Raw genomic sequence first — 24124 nt, 5'->3', positions numbered from 1 at the left:
AGAAACGTGTTAATTCAATATTAATTTCTATAGGGATTGTCCATAAGTGTTCATCTCTTCTGTACCTCCACTCCACTTTTCAGCCCTCTTTCAGTGTCCAGAGATGCTTTGCTTTGCCAATACAAGGTATCAGACAGACATTTCACATGCCCCCTAGTGACTTCACTATTGTTTTGGGGCCACATCCCAAGTATTCTTATAGGCACTGCAGTGGGCTCTGCCTTCTAAGGTGGTTGTGGTACCCTCTTGCAGCCACTCTTAAGCCCATCTTGACCTCTGGTTCACTAGGGTACTGCCATGCCTTTGCATGCCACACCTTACTGTTAGTGATTACCTATTTATTTAGGAGGCAGCCGTCAGACTACCAGACTGATACTTTAGGTGCCTTACTCCATCCTGCTTCTCATTGGGCCACTTTGCGCTAGTCCAGTCTTCATCACTCTGAATTCTCACATGGCCTCTCACTTCAGTTGGGCGCTCTGTCATCATACTCACTCTCTCTTGGATCTGTAGTCTTCACCCTAAGGCCATTAAAGGAAATATGCAATGACTTCTCCAGGTGGCCATGGTGCCCTCTGTACTCCCCATTAAAATCAATCTGTGCCTCACAGCCAACACAAATAAAGCCATCTCTTAACACAGACAAAATAACTCCCATGCTCCTCGGGGTACCTGTACTACAGATGAAACTGTTAGCTGCCTATCCCACACCAGACCCTTGAAGATAGCTTACTGTCTATGGTTTGTGGTTCTCAGTCAGCCTACAGCCTTTCCTCATGGAGCTCCTCTTCTTACTATGACATGGGCCAGACCTACTCCTTGGCACAGAAGCCAGGCCTATGTAGCTCTGGGCTCCGTGTCTTCTAAGAGGGCACAGGGGATCTTCATTCCCTCATCAGACACCTGGAAGTCTGCAGTTTGCAAGCAGGAACTCTGCAACACTTCAGCACTGCTGCCTGACTGTTAGGGTTTAGGGACCTCTTTTAAAGCACCTGCACAGGATTTAGACAATTAGATGCCTAAGGCACAAAAGGCAATCCAGATCAAGTCTACTCCAATGGCTATGAAGTTGCTTGGGTACCTAGATTCACTATATGCCTCTATTTTGGCCTGAGATTTCCAGATCCCTAGATTTGTACTATTATGCATGTTCAGAGGTCATCTAAATCAGCCATTCACTCTCACTTGAAATCCATACCTGCTGAAGTGTGCTCAATTCTTCGTATGGCCATAGAACCTCCCAACTGTTTGTGATGGTACCTCAAAGCTGAGTGCTTAGGGCTTTTTTTTGGCAGGTGAGAGATTCAGCTTTGAGATCCTTCAGAGCCAGGAGAGATTAAGACCCAGGCCTCCCGCTTCTTGAATGAATGCTCTAGCCACTCTGCCAGTAGATACTGTCTCTGCTATGCCTTTTAATTAACTGCATGAAGTCATTTTCAAATAGTTACTGGTGAGTTCTGTGGCTGCATGAAGATTCAGAAACTTAGGTCTTTTGGGCTAGAGACAGACATTACACACAAACTGGTTTAAGTGATCAGAAACTGGTTTAAACCCATAACAGAACATAAGTTTAGTGCACATAAACCAGTTTGAAAATAGCTGAAACTGGTTTAAGATAAACCTGGTTGAATGTAGTAACAGACTTAACTGATTTGGGTCATACCAGTTTATGCAATGTCTGTCCCAGACCCCTTGCTGATTTAATTTTAACTAGAGTCCCTCAGGATCCCAGATGCTTTGCAACCCTTGGCTGGGCTGTGCTCTCCGCTCCTGAGAACAGGGCTGGCCCTACCCATCTGCTCCCTAGCCAGAGCTACTGCAGAGACTGTAAGTATAGCAGGGCCTGCCTGGTTTCCTCCTGCCCCACTCCCCCCTTGCTGTCCAAGCAGGGATTCCCCCCTCCCTCCCTCACATTTCCCAGAGCATGGACCCCAGACCCACAGACCCCCGGCATGTGGTATGCTAGCTAATGCTGAGACATGTCTGTGTGTGTCTGCCTCCAATTTCACTGGGACAGGCGGACAGAACAGTGTCTGCTTAGGGCTTTTTGGAGCTAATCAACAGGTCAGCTGGTAATATCCCTCCATTCCTTCCTTGGAAAAAAGCTGTTTAAGAAGAACTTGCACTAAGAAAAAGGCTTTTGTTTTGTTGTTGGGTTGATAAACACGGCATTATTAGCCCCGTGCTGGATCCCTCACCTGTCAGCTTTGCAGACAGTAAAAAGAAGCAGGGAAAGGGAAATTGAAAAAAGCAGTATCATCAACAGATGCATGCAGTGCTAGCAGGGGGCTGGGGGTTGGCAACACTCCCACCCCTTGAGCAGCGAGCGGGGAAAAGCCTGGGATGGTGCAGGTAGGGCTGGGGTTCAAACTCCTGTCTAATCAGACCATCCTGCCCAGGCCTGGCCACGCCTCCTCAGCTCAGTCCTGTAGAAGGGAGGGCTGTTCTAGTGCCTCCTGGCTCCTAGCCTGAGCCACTACAGACATGTGCCTGAATTTCCTCAGTCCAGAGAGATGTCTTTGCAGTTGCAAACCAGTTCAATGTAGGCAGGTTAGTCTAACCTTCAAAGACTGAATTAATTTAGGCTTAGGCTTTTTGAATGCCTGCTCCTAGCCTCTGTGGCCAATCTGATCTTTTCTGTGGAATGCATTCAGGCACAGGAATACTGGTAGGTAAGTGTATAAAAGCATAGCTAAATAACTGTCTTATTACTGGCTCATTGTTCAACTTTAAATGGACTAAGCATGGATCTCAAAGAATCTGTCCTGCAGCTGAATGATTATTTTTCCTATCTCTGTTTTTTCATGTCTCAAAGTGTGCACTGGCAATTAAATAGAGAGTGATTTATCCTTTACAGTAGAGCTAAATCACAGTTCTAACAAGTGACCTGACACATTAATGTCTCTTTGGCTCAGAGTGGTATGAATTTCCTCAGAGGATTAGATAACAAATTAGTAGCATGGCTCTTATCTTTCATTCTTTAAACTGTATCCTATTCCTTTGAGTGACTAGTCCTATCTTTGCTTCATTCATCAAGTTATTTCTGGGATCTCTGCTATTTTCTATTTTAATCTTGCTTGGAATGTGAATTTCTAGAAGCAGTTCTGTACTCAAATTAAGCAATGGCAACATATTCAGATCCAACTTCAGTCTTTTCCTGTGCTTAATTTCCAATGAAAATGATTTGTAGAGGAGTTTATTGCATTCTTGCAACACACACTTTCTGGAATTTGCACCCTGTTGCTGTATTTTAAATGTATAGAAAATGATCTATCTTAAGCCTTCTTTGGGGACCTACCTGATTACCCACTGGCATGATTATGACTCTGATGTTTAGTTTACTCCCTACTGCTTATTGGACTTTACTTTCCTTATAAATTTAAGAAGCATGGCACATAAAAGAAGAAACGTGTAGCTTCTTTCAAAAGGCTTCTCAGTGGCACTGGTTAGAAAAAAAATACTCCCAGAAAGAATGTGATTATCAAAAAGAAGTCAAATTTTAACACAGTATTTTTGATTGATGTTTCCCCACAAGAACTCAACATTTGCAATGAACATTTCATTTTTGGTGAAATTTTCCAGTTGGCCAAAAGGCCATTTTCTACCATAGTAATGTTTCCATGAAAAGCTTCTTAACCAGCTATTTTTCTAAGTCCATTTTTCATCTTCTCCACAATTCCAATTACATTTTTAATGTACTTAACATTATTTGAAATCAAAACAGAACTTTGAAATTATGGTTTAACTGTGTTTCAGGAATATGCTTCCAGAGATGGAAGGGGTAGATTTGAACATGAATCTCCTGCAGCACGGTCCATTGTTCCTCCATAAACCATGCCACAGGAATAGCTAGTAGCAGAATTAATTGAATTCATTAGTATTTAAATTAAAAATAGCATTTGTACAGCAAATCTGCACCCTCAAACCATACTCTACCTCCCTGAGATGCCATTCAATATAGATTCTCTTAATGTAATTCTTAACATAGTGGTAATTCTGAATAATTAAGATTATTTAAATGTCACTCATGATGATAAAAGAATGTATGACATTTGCTTTATCAGGCCTATCGTTAAGAATAGCGAATGAATAGGTCTCAGAGTTATTGTTTCAAGCTGTCAAATTACATCACGGTATTGAATATATTCAGTTCACATTTTGAAAGTCATCTCTATAATCATAAGGGTTAGAGATGTAATTTTTGTTTGAATGAAATCTTAAATCTTGGGTCACAAGACAGCAAAAAGAGCATCAGCTGATGTGATACTTTTGAGCTCTGCAGTTTGCTGACATGTAGTCTTCTATGTGTACTTCAGTTCTGAATGTGATTTCATTAATTGGGTTACACAATATATTGAAAAAAGGCACAGCTTTTACCCGAATGAAGACAAGATTTCTGATTTAATATATTGTACCAAGTGTTAAGTTTCCCCTTACTGCATCTGCGGACTGAAAGAATCTTACTAGATATCCTAACTGCATAGGAAAGATTTTAGGAGAAAAATGCTCCCATACTTCAAGATTTTTAAATATTATACCAGAAACATGCAACTCACAGTATATGCATTATGGAAGAAAGAGCAGTCATTATGACTATTAAAATATTACTTTTTCTTAACTGTCATAGAAAAATGACAATGACTTCGGTTACACTGCATACAGCTTCATCTACAAATGGTCCCATTATGTTCCTTAGGAGTATCCATAATATTAGTTACTTTTCACTGAGACTAAAAGTGGCACACTCTAGCATGATTTAATCTGCTAAGTAAATATACTGTGTCAGAAAAAGAGATAAGGCTGGGCAGGGGCAGCATTCTTCAATCAAATTTTGCTGCTTCTTTTTTTTTTAACTGCAGAGAGTGAAGTATCCATTTATTTGTTTTTTAATAACCAACTTGTACTGGGAGTCTTGTGTCTCAAGTAACTCTTGTAATATTTGCTCTAACATAATGGCATTTCTGGCATGCACATGATAAAATAAATCTCTTTTATTTGGAGGAACCCCTTGAAAAACAATATTCAAATGGATTTTCTTCTGTTGAAGACAGCTGTCACTTTTGCTCCCATTATCTCAGGGGTATCTGGGGTTGGAAGGTCCTCTTTCAAATTTATTTTAGCATTCTCCATTTGTTGCTCATATGTTATACATTTGCTGCCTCTACGGCACATGTGCTCTGCAAGCCCCAGTGACTGCTATTTTGAACAGCCTTGGAATTGTAATTCCAAACATATTAAAAGATTACAATAATTGCACTGTTTAATTTTACAAGCTTTCCACAACAAATGCAGGAGCCTGCTCCTGTATCAAAAGAAAATGAAGTGACGACAAGGTCCACAAAATCTGGTTTTCCAAGGCAAGTTGTGAAATGTCTTTTCTAAACTTGAGGTTAGTAATCATCTGGCAGTCCTTGCACACCCAAAATTGGCAATAGTGCAATGACTACAAGATTGGACCAATAAATGTGACCATGTAAATTATTCCTAATATTGACCTTTGATTACCAAAGTTTAAAAATACATTAAGAGGAACCTAAAAATGCCTGGTTGCATTTTATATGCTCTCAGAAGTCAAGATGCTTGTTCAAACTCCATTTAAATATCAATGTAGGCACTAGTAGCTGTGAAACTGTGATTCCTTTCTTTTCAGTGAAGTTCATCTTCAATTTTTTCAAGAGTCTAGCTGTCATTCTACTCTCAGAGTTACTGCAGCCTTTTGAATAAGAGATGCAAACAGACTGTGGAGTTTAACCTAAAACACTTAAAAGAATAAATAGAGGTTTTAATAAACAGTCAGTCAATGGTTATACAGTCTAACAATTCAACAAATAGCTTGAAACCATAAATGCTACTTTCTACTGATGAGCTAATACCATTTGTATAATATACTATTCAGGTGTGTAACTTGCTGTGCTACATGTATCAACCATGATTAATCCTTTATAAACGATTTATAAATGGTACCTCACAACTGTTTTTTATCGCTTTATTCTACTTAATCTAAAATGTAATTTTAGAATGACAGCACATTTCGCTCTTTACATATAAAAATAGTAGAGATCATCTAAATCTCCTTTAGCAAGAGATAAAAGATTAATATTTCACAAGAATAGAATTTTCCCATTAAATTTGTAGTACTTTCTGCCTCTAGTCGGGTATACAACAATACAAAAATAATATGTAAAAGGCAAGGATTTTTTGCGATACCTTTCGCTGATGAAGAGTATCATTGGGAGAACTGCTGGACAAGCTTTTGGACATGAAGGCCAGGTACAGACATTGTACTTTTACGACTATAAGTGATCAGAAACTAGCCTGTACCCATGACAGAAGTTCAGAACACATAGACTGGTTTAAAAATGGCAGAATCCGGTCTAAGATTTCCTCCCCCACCAAAGGATGAATGTGTTTTCTGTTCACCACCAATCTAACCTACACCACTTACAGAAAACTGCGTGACTTAGATCAATTCCTCCTTGGGCTTTTTGAATGCCTGTACCTAGCCCAAGTGCCCTCCCTCAGGTCTAAAAAAGAGGCAAACACAGGGGTGGAATAGATATTTCAGCAACAAAATTTTCCCATTTTACTATATGAAAATCCTAAAAAATTTAGTGGGATTATTAGAACAGTAAAGTTCTATGGAAATATTAGAGGAACATATAGGAAGTCCTGTGTAATGTGGTTTACTGTAAGTGGCATAGAGAGGTTTATGTTGTTCCTGGCATTTTCCTGCAGCTGCAGTGAGGATCATGTCAGTTGTGCCTCTTGACGTCTAAACCCACACTGTGATTCTGGGAGGAGCTCTTCAGCAAGCAAAAGGAGGGCTCAGGAGGGTTCCTGCAATGATTTTCCTGTGGTGGACAGCAAAGTGATCCCTCTGTAATTTCCACAGCCACACCTATCCCTCTTCTTAAAGATTGCCACAAGAATGGTGTCCTTAAGGTCTTCTGGGACTTCTTCATCATCCCAGATCCTTAAGATGAGGGCATGCAGCTGTGATGTGAGCTCCTCTCCCCCTGTTTGAAGATTTCAGTGGGGATTTTATCAGGTCCAGATGCCTTGTTGTTCTTCATTTTCTTGATGGCTTTCCTCATCTGGTCAACAGCTGGAGGGATTCCAAGATCATCTCTGACTGGATGTTGTAGGATGGAGTTGAGAGCGCTCTCATCAACAACACAGTCTTGATTGAGAAGGTCCTCAAAATGCTCCTTGCAACGGGCATTGATGGCTCCCCTTTCCTTGACCATTCTGAGGTCTTGAGAGCTGGTCCCTGAATTTGCAGACCATAGACAGCTTTGGTAGCATCAAAGATTCTGCGCTCTTCATGTATGTCAGTGAGATGCTGAATTCCCTTCACTTTGTCTTCCACCACCTGTTCTTCATGTTGAAAGAAGAATACAGGACTTCCTTTGGACCTCTGCTTTGACCCGTTGGTGATTCAGTTTCATTTGCTTGGAGTTGATGTCATTCTTATCAAACCAGTCTTGATGTTTTCTGGTAGAGAATCCAAGTGTCTCTTTACAGGAGCTGATGATGGTGGACTTGAAGGCACCCCAAGTGCTGCCGATATTCTCCCATTGTAGTTGATTGGAATTTGCCAGTTTTTCCTTGAGGCATTGGTAAAAGAGGTCTTGCTTGATTGGGTCCTTGAGTCCATCAACCCTGGTCTTTTGTTGGCATTGTTTATGCTGTAGCAGTTTTTTGGAAGCCAGTTTGAGTGACATAACCAAGAAGATGCGTCAGTGATTGGTTCAGCAATTGTCAGCTCCTAGCATAACTCGTGTGATGAGGACATCGTTGCTATTCTGGGCACAAACAAAGATGTAATTAATCAAGTGCCAATGCTTAGATTGCTGGTCTTGCCATGATGTCTTCTGCCTGTCTTTCTGGAGGAACAGAGTGTTGGTGATGGGGAGTCCATGTTTCATGCATTTGGTCAAGAGGAGGATGCCAGTAGAGTTGACCTTTCTACTCCTTCCTTGCTAATCATTCAGTTCAAGAGGTTCAAGTCCCTTGTGACTGTGGTGCTGAAATTGCAGAACAGAATAAGTCTGTCTCCCTCTGGGACACACTAGCCAAACTATAAAAAACATTTTTTTTCTTTTGAGGTAGTTCAAATATTTCAGTTTCTTCTGGAAATCTGGAAATGAAAAGATTTTCGAAGCATAAATAGGAGGGTAACATGTTTTAAGAAGTAACCCAGGAAATTTAGTTGCAAACAGATAGGTTAAGAATGGGTTCAAGTTTCTGGTCAGCATCTAGCAAGCTGAGAACAAAAACCTTAGTTGAGAGTTACAAATGCTCAACACTGCCTCTAACATATCTCCTATTAAAACTCCCCTTGCAGAGGCAACTGAGAACTTTTGAAAATCTAACCCTAAACACTGCATGTTTTTGTATCTGAATCCAACAACAGACACCTTTGTACTTCAGCCTCACATCTGCACAAAACTTACATATCTTTTTTCTTTCCTTAAAAATTTTTCATTTACCCCTCAGCTGCCATAAATTTATCTCCTGACATTACAGTTGGGTTGAACAGATTCAATAAAAGTTGTCCTGTGCAGCTTCAGTCATGCTTGCATAATTTTGATGAAAGTTTCTGGCTTTAATGCTAGGAAAGTATTCAATAGGGAAGTGGTTTCCCAAATATGAATAAGTGCTGATTAAGAAGATATGGAGAAATCCAACTGAATTCTGCTTATTATTCTGTTTCTTGTACTACACCCTTCAATACTTAAAACCAACTCACATATCAATTTTGTAGAAGCCTTATTTATACATTTTGAGATTACCTGGAAGAAAGAGAAGGAAGCAGATTAAAAGACATAGTTGGATGTTTGCATATTTTATCTATTTTGTAACCATCTTTGCCAATGGAGCTTCATTTGAGTGTTCAGACAAAACACATCTCTCCCAACTAAGATTCATTTAATCACAAAGTGAGATTCATTTGGATAATTCATAAAATTAATTCAAGGAAGAAGCTGTTTATGAAATATTGACTCATTCAATTGGGAAACAAATTTACTGTCATTCAATTAAGCTGACTCATCACATGGAAAATTGAAGAAAAGCTCACAGGAAAAGTATGCATAGCATACACCCATATTTAAGCACAACATTACTATGAAGTGTGTGAAGTATCCCACTTTTATGAATGGCCTGATTAAAGTTAGGGACATAAGTACCTTGCTGAATTGTTGGCTGTAAGTAGTTTGCAGAAAAAAATTATTTTAAAAAATCAGATACCAACAAATTTTTTTTTTTTAAAGTACAGATTGCTTGTGGATTCATAGATTCATAGACATTAGGGGCTGGAAGGGACCTTGCAAGATCATCGAGTCTGCCACAGGCAGAAACTCGGCTGGGGTCAAATGACCCCTACAAGATAAGCATCCAAATGCCATTTGATTGAGTCTAGAGTAGGTGCTTGCACCACCTCTTGGGGGGAGTCTGTTCTAGACCCTGGACACTCAGACTGTAAAGAAGTTTCTCTTTATGTCCAGTCAAAATTGGCCTTCCAGAAGTTTGTGGCCGTTAGACCTTGTTATCCCTTGTAGGTGAAGTCACCTACCCTGGAGGTTTTCAAGAGGAGACTGGACAGTCATCTCACTGGGGTCACATGACCCCACTTGTCTTCCTGCCTAGGGTGAGGGGGCTGGACCCGATGATCTGTGAGGTCCCTTCCAGCTCCATACAATCTATGCATCTATGAAAATCCCTTGGTGAGTCCTGGTGAACAACTGTTCTTCCAGATCCTGGTGCATCCCCCTGAGCCTTCTCTTCTCCAGGCTGAAGAGTCCTATGTCCCTAAGCCTCTCCTTGTAAGGCTTGCTGTCTTGGCCTTTGATCACGTGGGTGGCTCTCCTCTGGACTCTCTCAAGCTTATCCACATCATTCCTGAAGTGTGGGGCCCAAAACTAAATGCAGTACTCCAGCTGTGGCCTCACTAAGGCCTAGTAGAGCAAGAGGATGACATCCCTGGTTTTGCTTGAGATGCATCGGTGGATGCATGCCAGAGTTTGGTTTGCTTTGCTGGCCACAGCATTGCATTGCTGGCTCATGTTCATCTTGTGGTCAATCAAGACCCCAAAGTCTCTTTCGGTCATGGTGCTAGCAAGCATAGCACTGCCAAACCTATAAGTATGATGCTGGTTTTTCCTCCCAAGGTGGAACACCCTGCACTTCTCTGCATTAAATGCCATGGGTTTTGGTCTACCCACACTTGCGAGCCTGTCCAGGTCAGCCTGTATCCCCAACTTGTTCTTCAGTGGACAATTTAGCAAAGAGGGAGAAAAGGATAATTTAACAAGATAAACTGTTTATTATGAATTGTCCACCTAGCTCTCAAAAGTAGTGCCTAGAAGTCTGATTGTTAGACATGCTGGAATCTCAAAACTTATTGTTGAAAGGGTGTTGACAGTAAACTCTGAAGTATGTAACAGATTTTACTTCTGTGATCCATTACAGCGCAGGATGAAAAGTGCATTTGACATGAATAGATCTATATTCATCTCTACTTTCCATTTTGATTATGCTGACACTGTATTGTCTTATCTCATTCCACAGCAGTCACACAAACTGATTTGAAGGCTTTCCTGGGTCATCTATGAACTATCCTCCTACCAAGTTAACTTTTTTTTCTAATCTTCCTAGTGCTAGCAAGCTACTCCCTCTTAGAAATGGACTCTGTGTGGAGCAGCTGTTGAGAACATTTTCATGGGAAACAATATTTCACCCAAATGGGAATCATGTGTGGAAGTTTTGAAACCCATTTCTGAAGCTGATGTGTATGTCCTTTACTCCCCTACTTTCCTGATAACATTAATGAATTTTTGACTGGCTGTTGACATTTAAAATTTAGGATGCCAATCAGCCACTAAATCAAACTCTCCTTCCTCCTGCTATCCTCTCCCATGTCAGTGCTGTTCTGCTCTGGAGTACAAAGGTGGCAAACCTAGTCTGCGGTATGTTCTGACCTTGTTTCTTTTTTGCAGCTGCTCTTTTTATATCACACTCATTCTCTAACATGTTTCTATTCTCCCCCCCTCACTGACGCAAGCTGTGTTTAACATCTGGAAAAGTTCTCCAGACCACTTCCTGATCCTACAGACACTGATATAATAATAATAGTGAAACATTTATGTATATATTGCTCCTGTCTCTAAAATACTGGGGGCCCTCAGCAACTGAATAAAAACAAATGCCACGCAATCAAAACAAATATAATAAAATCATAATAAATGGAGGAAATAAAATGCAAACAACTTGGCAGGTGCTTGGACCCAGGGTCATAAAGCACACATGTCTTTGGATCATGGTAAACCACAGCAAAGTCAGAACCATTGTTAATTGAACTAATGTGATTGTAACAGTTTATACACATATGGTTTTGGCACCAATTTAGTAAAGTACCTAAGCATGTACTTAAAGCATATAGAGATTGGTTCTCATTAGGGTCCATTCATATTGCTCTAATACAATTTTTTTCCACCTTTAGGCACTGCACATTTGCAGAATATGGCTAGGAGGTGGTTAGTAGGAACCCCCTGGCCTTCAGTGAGACCAGTGACAAATTTGTAGTTATGCATGTGTTTAAAAACCTTGCTAAACTGGGAACTCAGTTCATGCACACTAGTCATGCTGATCTGTGTTCAGAACCAATGCAATTATGTACTCACATGCAGCTTTAGACTGTGTTGAGTGCAGTGCTCTGAACCATTTCTTCCTTCTTCTTTAATCCATTAAACCAGACTGGAGTCTTGGGCCACAGGTGCTCTCTGTTCTATACTGTATGATACACTGCCTGCTATGACAACCTTGTCTTCTTAGTCATCTACAGATAATATTCTTTTAGGGCAGTTTCTGGCCTCCAGTCGTACTCTTTCTTTGTGGTGAAAAGCCTGCTTTGAAGTCCTAGCATCCTCCATCCTGATCACATGAATAACTGACCTCATTATCCAAAACATTCATAGAAAGCTAGATACTTACCAACTATCTTCTTTAGTTCTACACTTGAGACTTGATCATCGCAAAACTTTTACAGTTGTTCAAAAATACCAATAATGAAGCATTATCAAATGCCTTTCACACCTCTTCCTCAGTGCCCATCTATTTAAACTATGTATAAGTGCCCTAAGAGCTCCCATGTGGTATATTTTTCTCCTTTTTCTCATCCATATGATTTACCTTGATATTTCACATGCTGCTGTTTTTCTTGCTGTCAGTACTTTGCGGGGATGATATCCAGCTCAGGAGATCTGTTATCCCCAAATTTCATTATGGACTTTATATTCCAGACTGAATAGGATTATCTAAATCTTCATGAGGAACGAATGAATCAGCCATGTCAATTAGAGCAGGGATGTCTGGAACTGTTTAGTTGAGTACTTTGCTAAGGTGTTTATTCTATCTTTCCATCTTTTCATCTTCGTATGCCAGAAGTTTACCATCTTTACTTTTAATGTGGTTTCTACAATTCAGAAAGTCTCCTGTTGTTCTTTTATACCTCCTACATGTTATAAGCATCATTCCTTTTCCTGGCTTCCTCTAAATTAAGGATCCACTCTGCACACGACCTCACCTTATCACTTTTCATACACTTTCTACTTTCTCCTTTTCTGCATCCATGCGATTTGCATCCTTTGGTACTTACTCTATTGTTCTCAGCAAAGACCCCAAAATCACTGAGTTCTCTGGCATTTAGAAAAGTTTCCAGTGCAGAGTAATGAAGAGCACTATCTGAACTAGTTCTGTCTGAACCATTCAGATTGATACAGAACAGAATCAAGCTAATACTGTTCCAGCCGAACCAGTATTTAGATCTGTTGAAGGCAATTTTAATGAAAACAGTATTTAGCATACACAAAGACTTTTTCATTTCTGCACTAATGAAATGTGTTTAGCAGATAGGTCACTTATTTCTGAGTATGATAAATTCCTCCAGATGAGATTGTAAAGAATGCTCTTATTTTACAAGGATTATGTGAGAAGACCGCTGGTCCAAAAATGAAAACAGATTTTCATGACAAATTCTGAAATTTCACAATGGTTCTTTTTGAACCATTTACAATAGAGGCATAATTGGCATTTTCAAATATTTTCTGATTTTTTTAAACTTTTTTTTAAAAACAAATATTATTGTAAATATCATAGATTTGTTTTTTACTAGAGATAGGTTTTAATAAAAAAATGTGAGAAATACATTTCTAAAGAAACTTTAAAATTTCAATGTCAAATCTTGCAAACCCTCCTCACTTTTAACAAGACCACTCTTCTATATTCTCCCCCAACACATGATCATTTAAAATATTTTGATCATATTTTCTGGTGGAATAAGAAAACACGTACTGGGCACAGCTACACATGCACTTCACTGCACAGTAGGCTAATTTACTGTGCTGTAAAGTGTCACCATTGACACATGCATGGCAACTGGGTTGGTGTAGACTAATTTACCCCACACTGCACACAGAACAGAGCAAATGAATCTGTGAAAGAACTAATTAGACTAGAGGTCAGCAAAATATGAACACTTACTCAAAATCAGAATGAGAAAGATGCAGTGGTTTGGACATGTAACACGAAGGCCTGGCACCCTTACCAATACCATACTGCAGGGTCCTGTGGATGGACAGGGAAGAGGAAGACCTAGGATGAGTTGGACCACCAACATCAAAGACTAGATGGGATTAAAACTGACTGATTGTACAAGGATTGCAAAAGATTGGGAAGAATAGAGGAAAGTTATTGCTACATCAGCTTTACCCCAATGGTTGGTAAGGCCTCAGGACTAACTTGACTTGACTTGAGACTAATTTATATAACCATCAGACAGTCCCGTCAGACAGGTATTATACGGAAGCAGAATAGATTGCTGTGCTTAAATGTAGGTGTAGATGGTGATGTCAGGATTAGTTTACTCTAGTTTAAATTGCACTGGAGTTTATTCAGCTACATTAATTGCATGTGTAGGCACTCCCACTATGAGTAAGAAGTCAAGCCACAGAGTCTAATCCTGTAAAATTCTGAACTTCCTCTAACAATGTGATTGAGTCAATTCAACTCTCATTGGAACACAGTCTGCTCCCAGATGACTTTGATTTCAATAAAGTCACCCTTAACTTCACTTGAAGGTACACTGGTAGAGGTATCTATTAACTTCATTAAAGTTTGAGAGAACTTTGAATTTTCTGGCAGTCTATGAGCACTAGGTAAATCCCAAACCACATGATTATCTTTGGTTATCTGTTCTGTGAAATAAGTTAACACCATGCAGAATTAAACCCTAGAAATGTCTATAATGCCCAACATAATGCTAGGCAGCACCATACTGAGACTTTTGCTGTAAAGGTGCTGCCTTCCAAACCAGAAATAGTGCTGCTGCCTTAATGAAGACCTGCCCATGTACCACTAGGCTCTGATGAGAAGCTAAACTGTACTGGTATAGTTTATAGTAGTGTATACTGCACTGTAGAAGATGATCAGTGTGAATGGGAGTGGGATGAAGTATAGTCTATTCATAAAACAATGACTAGAATTACCTTGAGTAAATTGCTGCTGGATCTAATGCACGTGTAGACACACCCATGGTCACAAAGGCACATAAGGATGCTTTGAGATTATTTGGGGGGCTATATAAAGAGGTAATTTATATCAAGAGATGAATAATACACCATATTCAAATTGTTGTGGATAACAATAACAGTATCTTACTTCCCTGTCTCAATATTCTGCTCCCTAGCTTACTTTACAAGAAAGATTGCAATGAAAGAAGAATCCTTACAGGTTTCTTATACCTAATGCCAAAGTTTCTATCTGGAAGGAAGGAAACTAAAGGACACACCCAAATGTTTTAGAAGCTAAGACAGCAGTGTGTACAAGAGACTTCTTATACTGTAATGTCACGCGACAGACTATTACAGGAGACTACTGAAGAGAAGTGCTATTTTAATCACCTTTTTTCTAGCAAAGAAAAGACAAGCACCAACCCCTTGAGCTTCCCTGCCAAACATAGCTATTCAGAAAGATTAATTATAGGTAAAATAGACACGCTTTAATTTGAAGTGGATTTTTGATGCTATAGGGATGTGAAGGAGCATTTAACCATGACCCATCTTTTAGTTCTGGATAGGCATCACTGAGCTTTCTGAAGTTACTTGGCTCTAAATATGAGCCTATGCCCTCAGCTGGGCTTTGACAACTCCATTGACTTAAATGGAGTTGCAGTGGCTGAGAGCCTGACCAATTAAAGTTTCCAGATTTTCAGAACTTTCTCTTCAACACTTTAAATGCAACCATTACGTCTTTTTTCCAGTGACAGAGAGTGAAGTTTTCAGGCTACATATTATTGTCCAGCAGTATCTAATTATATAGGAACAATCTTCCATAGCTTTGCCACCTTTGACTTCTCCATATTGTTTAAATGAACATTCATCTCTCATGGATGGTGGTGAAATTATATGAAACCTGGAATTATATAAATCCTGTATGAAATTATATTTCTTAAAGATGACTTCAGGTATCATTGCAAATAATTTATTGATAGCACTAGGGACAGAAGCTGTCCTGCTACAACCCATGAAATCCTACAAAAATTGGTGGAGCTGAGCAAAGACAAAAACAGTCCTTAAGTTCTTCAGTGTAACTAAACTGCAAAAGGTAAGTTAGTCTTTGATAAGCAGGTGCTCTTCAGCCTGATTCTACTTCCACAGGGTATGAACAAGCATTCACTGCACCCAGTTTAGGTTTTGGCAGCTTACCTTAAGCCAAAAGCAGTGCATGCAGGTGTTCGCTACTGCAGGGAGCTATGTGGGCAACCTAAGGTCATTCGTGGGGCTGGCGGGAATGGTGGGGCTGGCGAGTCCAGGCAGGAGGTTGCCTAGTTCAGTGGGGAGGATCACTCATGGGGTTAAAAGTAGCCTGGGTTAGTGTGGGGGAGGTAGGAACAGTACATCTCCAGGGTTTGGATGAATGGCTGAGCTTTCCCAGCCCCAGGACTGTGCTGTGAATGCATACAGGTATTTGCGAGGATGGATTTACCTTTTGTAAACTGGGCTAACCCTTCATCAATCTAAAGTTAGTCACCTCTTGAGGTAAAATAACTTAGATTGGATGTGCCAGTTCTGGGGCAATTTAAGACCCTGGAATACCTGCACAACCAGGAATTTAAGTTGACCTAACCTTGGTTAGGTTGGGCTAAACGTAATGCTTATATGTACCCATAGAAAACAATGGTCAAGCTCTGATTCACAATGATAGGATCATGATGTGACCAAGTGAGAGTGCGCATATGTGTGGAACGAGCAGAAAGCAGGTAAGTACAAGTGATGAAAGGAGAGTCGGATTAGAATTTGGCAGCTATACAGTTTAAGCTTGCACAGACCTTAGCAGAAAGCTGTTTGCATTTTTATTATTATAATACTTTATGACTTAGATAGTTGATGTTTATTTAACCTACTGCCGACAATAAGAGTCTACGTACTTTTAAATGAAAATATGTAGATCTATTATACAATCTATAAATTTAGGGCAAGTTGAACAGACAGGTTATAGTTATTATAGTGCAGGTATTCTTTTTATTGGAAGGAAGTTTAAATGAAAGCAGTATTTTGAATATTAAAATATAAAGTGCAGTTTTCATTTGGAACTTGTACAGAGTCAGGTAAATAGGAGCACATGGAGCACATGGAGCATTTCTCTTTGCAAAATCCCCATATATAGCACACATGCCCAGAACCCTGATCACTTTCCATTTCAAATTGCCTATAAACTTGGAAGTATTTCAATAATTTTAAATTGCTGCGTGTCACATACAAGAGCTAGGAATTAATGATACTCCTCAAATTTGTTTTTATAAGCACCTGAATTTGGAGCTGGGTGAAATGGCATTTTAATATGTGCTGTTTCAGGCCATGCTGATTCAATTTACAAAATGTATTATCAGAAAAAAAAATTAAACAAGAAAAGAAAATATCATAAAATATGAGACTGAATAGCAAAAATGTGCCCACAAAACACAGTTGTGAAGTAAATCCACTTTAATGGACAAAATGCAGGGCATTATGGAACACCAGTGCAGGGATTGTGAAACAGCTTATGAAAAAATGGGCCCTTTTCCTAGAAAACAACTATGCAGATTAGCACATGAACCACTAGCAAGAAATCTAACAGACCGATTGTCCACCCACATGGTATGTGGTCTAGTCAGCTGATGAGATGCAGACACGTATCCTGGGTCTGATCATAATGATCAGACCTGTATAGCATGATGATAGGATCTGTATACCACAATGAAAGCAACTTGTATGGCTCTATGCATGGGAGTAATGCAATTGCTTTCTCCAATTTATCTACTTGCAAATCAAGGATGTAACTTTAAGAAGTTTGTTGAATTGGATCCCAAGTTCCAATTTGTGAAAAGGAATTTCATTTGAGACCAATAAAACATTTTATTTTTAGACCGCGAAACTTTAATTTAAAAATTAAACATTATGCACATTGAATTATAAATAGTCTCTCTCTCTTGCATGAGGCATGGCTTGGGTACTATAGGGTACCCAAGGCACCATGTCCTGAAGAAAGTAATGTTTCCTGTGAGATTCTAATGTTGCTTATAACCAAAAGAAGTTAAAAATTAAAATCAAGTTTGATAGAGATTGCAAAGTACTATCTTGCTTGCTGCATGTTACTTATTTAATGCTATTGCTTGTGGACCAGCACATGTGGGGACTTGTCCTAGACTATAAAAATTAAGATGTCACTAAAAGTCAGAATGAAAAAAGAATCGTGATAGTAAAGTCAACATAAAATGATGAAATTAAAACCTTTTTTTTTAAATATTACCAGTGCTTGCTTTATTATAATCGAAATACTTGGATGTAAGTTCATATTTACTAGTTAGCAAGCATCCCCATTTACATCTGCAGCAAGGCAAATGGAAATTGTAACAAAGAAAATTGTGGAAATACTCTTTCTGAAAATCCATGCTTTCTTCCCTTAAAACATGGAGGGCATATCATGTGGGTACTAGCTAATATCTGACTACCCCTATTATGATTTGATCAGAATATCAAAGTTAGCATCTTTGCTCTTACAAAAAACAATAATAGAATTATTAACAACTACATATTCACAGGAGTTTGGTTCTCCATTTTGCTTGAAAAATGGCCTCTGTACGAGGGCACTGGCACTGTGCCTTGCCAGGAGTGAAATAACATAGCAGGAATATTGTCACCCACTGAACTGCCACCAGCATTTGTCTCAGCACCTGCATGTACTTTATAATTTTCCCAACCACAAGGTACACCCCTAGGTACATCTCTAGGTGCACACTGATTAATTTATGAGAACAAAGTAACAAAGCTTCAGGCAGCCTAACATGAAAGTAAAGTACACACCCATCCAGTGCCAAGGTGTTTATTTGTAGACTCAGGAAAAGTTCAGTGAAGCCCTCCAAAAACTATGAAAGTTATGTAAGTGAAATTATATATTCTATGAGTATGTTCTGCTGAATTTTCCATATGTCTATGTTTGCTTGTTTTAAAAGAAGCATCCATTAAAACATAGAATGGATTTCAAGCACTAAAACTCCACATTAAAGCAAAAGACAAGAGATCATTATAGGCAAGACAAACAATACCTTTAACAGGCAAATCAAGAACAATAATACAAATTAAAGGGTGAAATAGTAAACAGAATCCAATGACAAAAGACAAACTGCCAGGTAGGCGTGTGCCTGCCAGCAAATTTGTCATGAAGCCAGTCTCTATGCAGTACAGATGAAGCAAGTTCCTCTGCACATAAATCTCTGCGCTAGGCAAAGTGTCAGCATACAGGCTCTTCTTCATTGCTTAAGTTGCTATGGGTATGTGCTAGTCTACATTTAGATCGACCTATATTGTTCTAAATACTGATCAGTGCAGATATTCAGGGGATTTAAAACAGGCCAAAAGTGGCAGGCTGATAGTTTACCTGAGTAGGTGAACTGAATTAGACTGGGAACAGGTTAACCTGATCCCACAAATACTTGCACACATTCCCCTGGGGCTGAGAAAGCCCAGCCGCTCACCCCAACTGCAGGGTGAGCTCTTACGACCTGCGCCAACCACTCTGACTTTATTTTTAGCCCTCCCCACCCTGCCACACACAGACAACTGTCCTGCAAACCCACTAACCTCCACCCTACGGACCCACTATTTGCCCCCAATTCTGCCCATCCCTCCGCTCACTAGTTACTTATACAGGGTTCCTGCTGTAGCTCCTGATCTACAGCTGTGTGGTACAAAGCAAACCGTGTGATTGTAGACTAGGTATGAAGACTAGGCAAGCATTTGTACAAAATCTACGAAACCCTCTTCCTAGGGATATGTGTTATACCTAAGCTATAGAGGTAATGTTTTTGTGAGCTTTGTGATAATTTATGTCTATCGAGGGGTTTGATTGAAAGACTACTAAAGAACATGCAAGTCAACAGAAAGCCTTTTATGTACTTCATATTTATGAAGTTTAACATCAAATGTAAATATAAAAATAAAAATAAGCACTTCACTATAACCTGGTCCAAGGAAACACTTAAGGATATGCTCAATATTCAGTGTGTGCTGGATTGTTTGCTACTCTGGCACCTTCTTACTCTGACTGACTTAATATGTTGTGGGTGTTGCTCTATGCCCTTAAAAAGCTGCTGCAATGCTATATGAAGGAAATACTATTTATCAATTTATAATGCTTCTACATTGTTTTGGGATGAAATGGTTTGTATAAAGCTAACATATTATTAAGCCTGATTTTGCACCATGCGCAGCTTTTTCAGAAACACTTTTCTCTGGGAAGTTTAGTGTTAATGTTCTGACCTTCTTCCAGGCTTTTCTGGTGCTAATTATCAATATAGCTCTCCCACTGCCATTTCTTTTATGTAATTTTTACAGCTTGGACTTTGAGCTTTGAAGTGTTGAGCAATTTCATTATCCAATGTGACAGCAAAATAATTGTGGGGTGGCAAGCTGATGTTGCATAGCATTGCAATGGTATCATCCTTATCTTGTGTCATGATGATTTAGCATCATTTGTATTGTTGCAATACTAAAGGCCCTTTTTTTTTGTTACTAGGATGAAAGAAGAAAGAAAGAAAGAAAGATGGTTTTCTGTTCTTTCCCTCTTCATGGGTGGCCTAACTTAGAGATGCTGGATGTGGCTTCTTGATGTCAAGAATGGGCCTGCCATGTTGGTAGGGAAAGGTTCAAGGATTGATCAGTAGTGGTTCATTTTAAGGGTCAATATGAAAAAAAATAAAATCCCTCTCTTGAAAAAATTGTAGAATTACATAGTCTAGCTATCTGAGGTGTTACACACCTGAGAGCTGAAGGTGTTCAGTGTTTCTTAAATGTTGACTATTCTTTCCTTTATCCTTTATTTTGGAGAATACTTATTATTCAACACACTTCCACGGTAATTATTTTGAGTGATTATCCCTTTCAATAGTGCAAATTCTGGAGGGAAATAGCATCGAAATAAATGGAGGACAAACTAACTCGTAGCAAAGTGATTATGAGAGGGAAAGGATCCAATGCATATCAAATCATCTACTGTGAATGTGCCCCATACTTACGATGTGTGGAACATACTTAACTGAAAAGTAATTAATTTTAAAAGTCATAATTCCTTGCAGCAGGCATTTTAAGAAATGGACCTAAAAGAAAACCATTCAGGTGGCATCAGTTCAATGGATTATTCTGAGAAGCTTAAAAATGCATGGCAGAGCTCTTAATGATCCAAGAGCAACAGCAAAGATAACCCTAACCAGAGAAAAAAGCCTCTATAGATGAAAGAATGCTGTTGTTTTTTTTTTAATTTCAGAGGAAAACATTTAAAGAAGAAAGTGCACTTTCTACTTCAAATTCAGGTTCTTAGAACTGCAGGGGGAAAGTCTGATCCAAAGATTATATTGGGGAGAGTGAAACCAGAGAAATAAGGCTCTTGTACAATTTTGCTGACAGACAGAACAGATTCTGGTCACCAAGTGGGTGCAGATTCTTAAGGATTTCATTTTAAGCATCTATTAAGGGCCAAATATTCAAGAGAGCTCACGTATCTGTAACTGGGGCCAGATGTTTTAAGAGAGTTCCTTGAAGCCCCCAGAAGACGTGATTATCTGTTCTGCAGTGCTCAAAACACTGGGTGCTCTCAGCACCGGGCAAGCCGCACTCAGCACTGAGCTGAACTCAGTGCATATTGAAGACCCAGTGATTTATAGCTGCTATATGAGCTCCAGAGAAAGAAATGCTAGGGAGAAGAAACAAAACTGATTGCCTTTTACTGCTGGGTTAGTAGTCACACAAGGTGTACTGTTTGGAGAAAACTGCAGGAGAGTTATTCCTGCTCCCCTTTGAGAAATTTGAAGATGTTCTAAATGTAAAAACAGATCCCTCTACTTTGGAGTTTTTCCCCTTCAGTAAAATAAATGTTATTTGGCTTGGCTGAAGGGTTCCTCTTACTTGTAAATGTCTCCTTCCTGTTTAGATACTAGCAGGCAGTTTATGTTTAAATAAAATCCCAAAAAACTGCTAAGAGAAAAGGGGAAGTAAGCCAAAAAAATGGAAATGCCCAATTTTATGCTTATATCCCTGTAAAGTCCATGCTACTACAAAAAAGTTCTACACATCTTACCCCATATGCACATATAGCCATATGGCACAAGAATATGTATGTGAGGGTGCATATATATGCACATGCATATAAAAGAGAAGAAAAAATAAAGAACCGTGATCTCAATATAATACATAGATAGATATTTAGTATGATATATAAGAACATAGAACATAAGAACTGCCATTTACTGGGTCAGACCATATATCCATCTTGGCCAGTATCTGTCATCACACAGTGGCAGAGAGTGGCTGTGGAAAGGGAGGACGAAGAGGGTATGGCCAGGGTTTTCTTTACACTATTCCTCTCTCACTTGCAGCCTCCAGCACTTAAGGTCTTACCCTATGTACATTCATGTACATAGGGTAAGACATAAATATTGTGCAGACCCCATATATACCTGTTTGTGTATATATATTATAGGTCACAGGTATGAAAAGCAGCTTTTCTTTGTTTCGATCACAATGATCCATGCTGTTTCACCTTGTCAGAAGTGATCAGCTTAACTGAGGACTATTCCGTGAAAAATTGAAAACACTTGCAATGCTTCTACTTTGCGAATTTGCAGAACTTCTGTAAGAACAGGCACATTTCATACAAAATTGGAAACACAACTGACCACATTATCTCAGCTCTGATGCTGCATGCAGCTTTTCCACTGCTGAACTTCACGTACGTGAATAATCCTGTTGATTCAAAGTTACCCTGGACAATGTCAGTGGGCTGCCGCTAGATACGCTAGTTAAGCACATGCAACACTGCGGTACTGAAGTCCTTAAGTTAGGTCTGACTTGTCTCATTCTTTGAAAGTCTGGCAAATTTCAGCGCAGGTTTCAATGGGCATTTTTGAGGTGTGACCTGGTTTATAATTTTAAATTGTTGCTTGAAATATATTCATGAATAATGAGCAGATAAAACCACGCCAGGCTTCAGAAGTATAATTCAAATGAATTACACAATCATGTATAAGAGGAAATGAAATACTCTTTTTTGATTTTAAATTCATGCATTTATTTTTCAGTTCTTCTAGAACTGTTTCAGAAAAATGAATTTTAGGCAGCGCCTGATTCTGAAACCAACCACTTATAGAAATAACTTGACTCAGGTGAACAGGCTACTGAATTCAGTGTGTAGTCCCATTGATTTCAGTGGATTATTCATGTTTAAAGAAGTAAAATACAACTGGGATCTGGACCAAGTATGCAATCACAAAAAAAAAATCATCTCTAAAGACTCCTGCAGGAAGGGGCAGACCCAGACAGGGTGCAGTGGAGCAGTCACACACTCCTTTCAGGCCACGCCACATCATTTTAAAGTCCCCAGATCAGGTAAAAATCCACCCATGCTTAGTGGCACGTTCCCTTCCCTTTCCATTTGTCTCTGCCTTTGCCCATTGCTCCACTATCCCCACTGTCTCCAGCTATCCCAGGTGCAGGGGGGAGCTCCAGGGCTGCTCCTGCCCTGCTCCAGCTGGGCTGCATGGGAAGCTGGACTCAGGCAGGGTCAGTGGTATGGCAACTGGCAGGTGGGCTCCCCTTCCTTTCTGATCCCCCTAAATGATCCTCAACAGCCTGGAAACAGGGTCAAAGGGAACCTGGCAGCCTCTGCTGCTGTCTCTGGCTGAGTCCAGCCCTCCACTCAGCTCATCTGGGCAGGTAAGGAGTAGCTCCCTACTCCCAGGGCAGCCAGAGACAGTGGCAGTGAAGGGCAGGGGAGGGAAGGACTGGGAGGGGTGGAGGGGTGATGCTGAGCACAGAGGGGAAGGAAGGGAGTGCCTAGAAGCAGGGGAGTCTTACCTGATTTTGGGACTGACACAGTTTGCAGCTGTTGTTCCTGTGGCATGGTCTGCCCATCCTGGCAGGAAGGAGAAAGCTGAGAGGGGGGTACTGCTATTCATGCAGTGTCACTCACCGCTGTTGCAAGTCCCCTTTACAAAACCCTGGATCTGCCCATGCCCGAAGGTTCCCTTTTGCATGAGTTCCAAGTCAAATGGAAAAGTACCCCCGCCACTCAACACACACACACACACACACACACCACTCAGAAATTCTTAGCTTAGCAGAAGGAATTGAAGTCCAAGACAAAATAAAGCTTGCAGTGGGAAACAGTACACAGGGATAGAAACTGGTTTTTATTGTTGTTCCATGGCGACTGTGAAAATATCGTTTTTCATGGCAGAAGCAAGTTAACAAGCTAATTATTTTGTGTGTTCATCTCTCTAAATGGCAAATCACCCAAATGCCAAAGGTTCTGTACTGTGTGGAGTTTAGACAGGTTCAAATGATAGCAGAATGGTTTCAAGGCTTGAAATAATTTAGCAGTGAAGGAGGATTGTATGAGCTTTGGGAGCCTCAAAATCAAACTGCACTTACATTTTTGTGGGGGAGGAAGAATTGCTTCATTTTGATTTAGCTCAGCCTCCTTTCTATTTAATTTTACACTGTTATTTTTGCAACTCCTTGATTTATTTTCCCAG

At 39.8% G+C, this 24124-nt stretch overlaps 1 long non-coding RNA gene across 2 annotated transcripts in view; it reads right to left on the bottom strand.

Moving 5' to 3' along the window:
- Positions 1 to 5761: 5761 nt before the first annotated feature.
- Positions 5762 to 24124, bottom strand: part of LOC109283166 (uncharacterized) — a 197242-nt gene continuing 178879 nt past the window's right edge. Inside the window, exons 1-2 of one of the 2 annotated variants that reach the window (XR_009461497.1) lie at positions 23445 to 23691; positions 5762 to 8140 (exon numbers count right to left, since the gene is read on the bottom strand). This is a non-coding gene — a long non-coding RNA (uncharacterized LOC109283166). Of the gene's footprint in view, positions 8141 to 23444; positions 23692 to 24124 lie in introns of those variants that run through there. The other variant, XR_002090247.2, reaches the window with a different exon arrangement.

The sequence above is a fragment of the Alligator mississippiensis genome, chromosome 4 (assembly GCF_030867095.1).
Source record: "Alligator mississippiensis isolate rAllMis1 chromosome 4, rAllMis1, whole genome shotgun sequence".
Classification (NCBI taxonomy): Eukaryota; Metazoa; Chordata; order Crocodylia; family Alligatoridae; genus Alligator; species Alligator mississippiensis.
The sequence above is the reverse complement of the archived record's forward strand: the minus strand, read 5'-3'. Positions and strand labels throughout refer to the sequence as shown.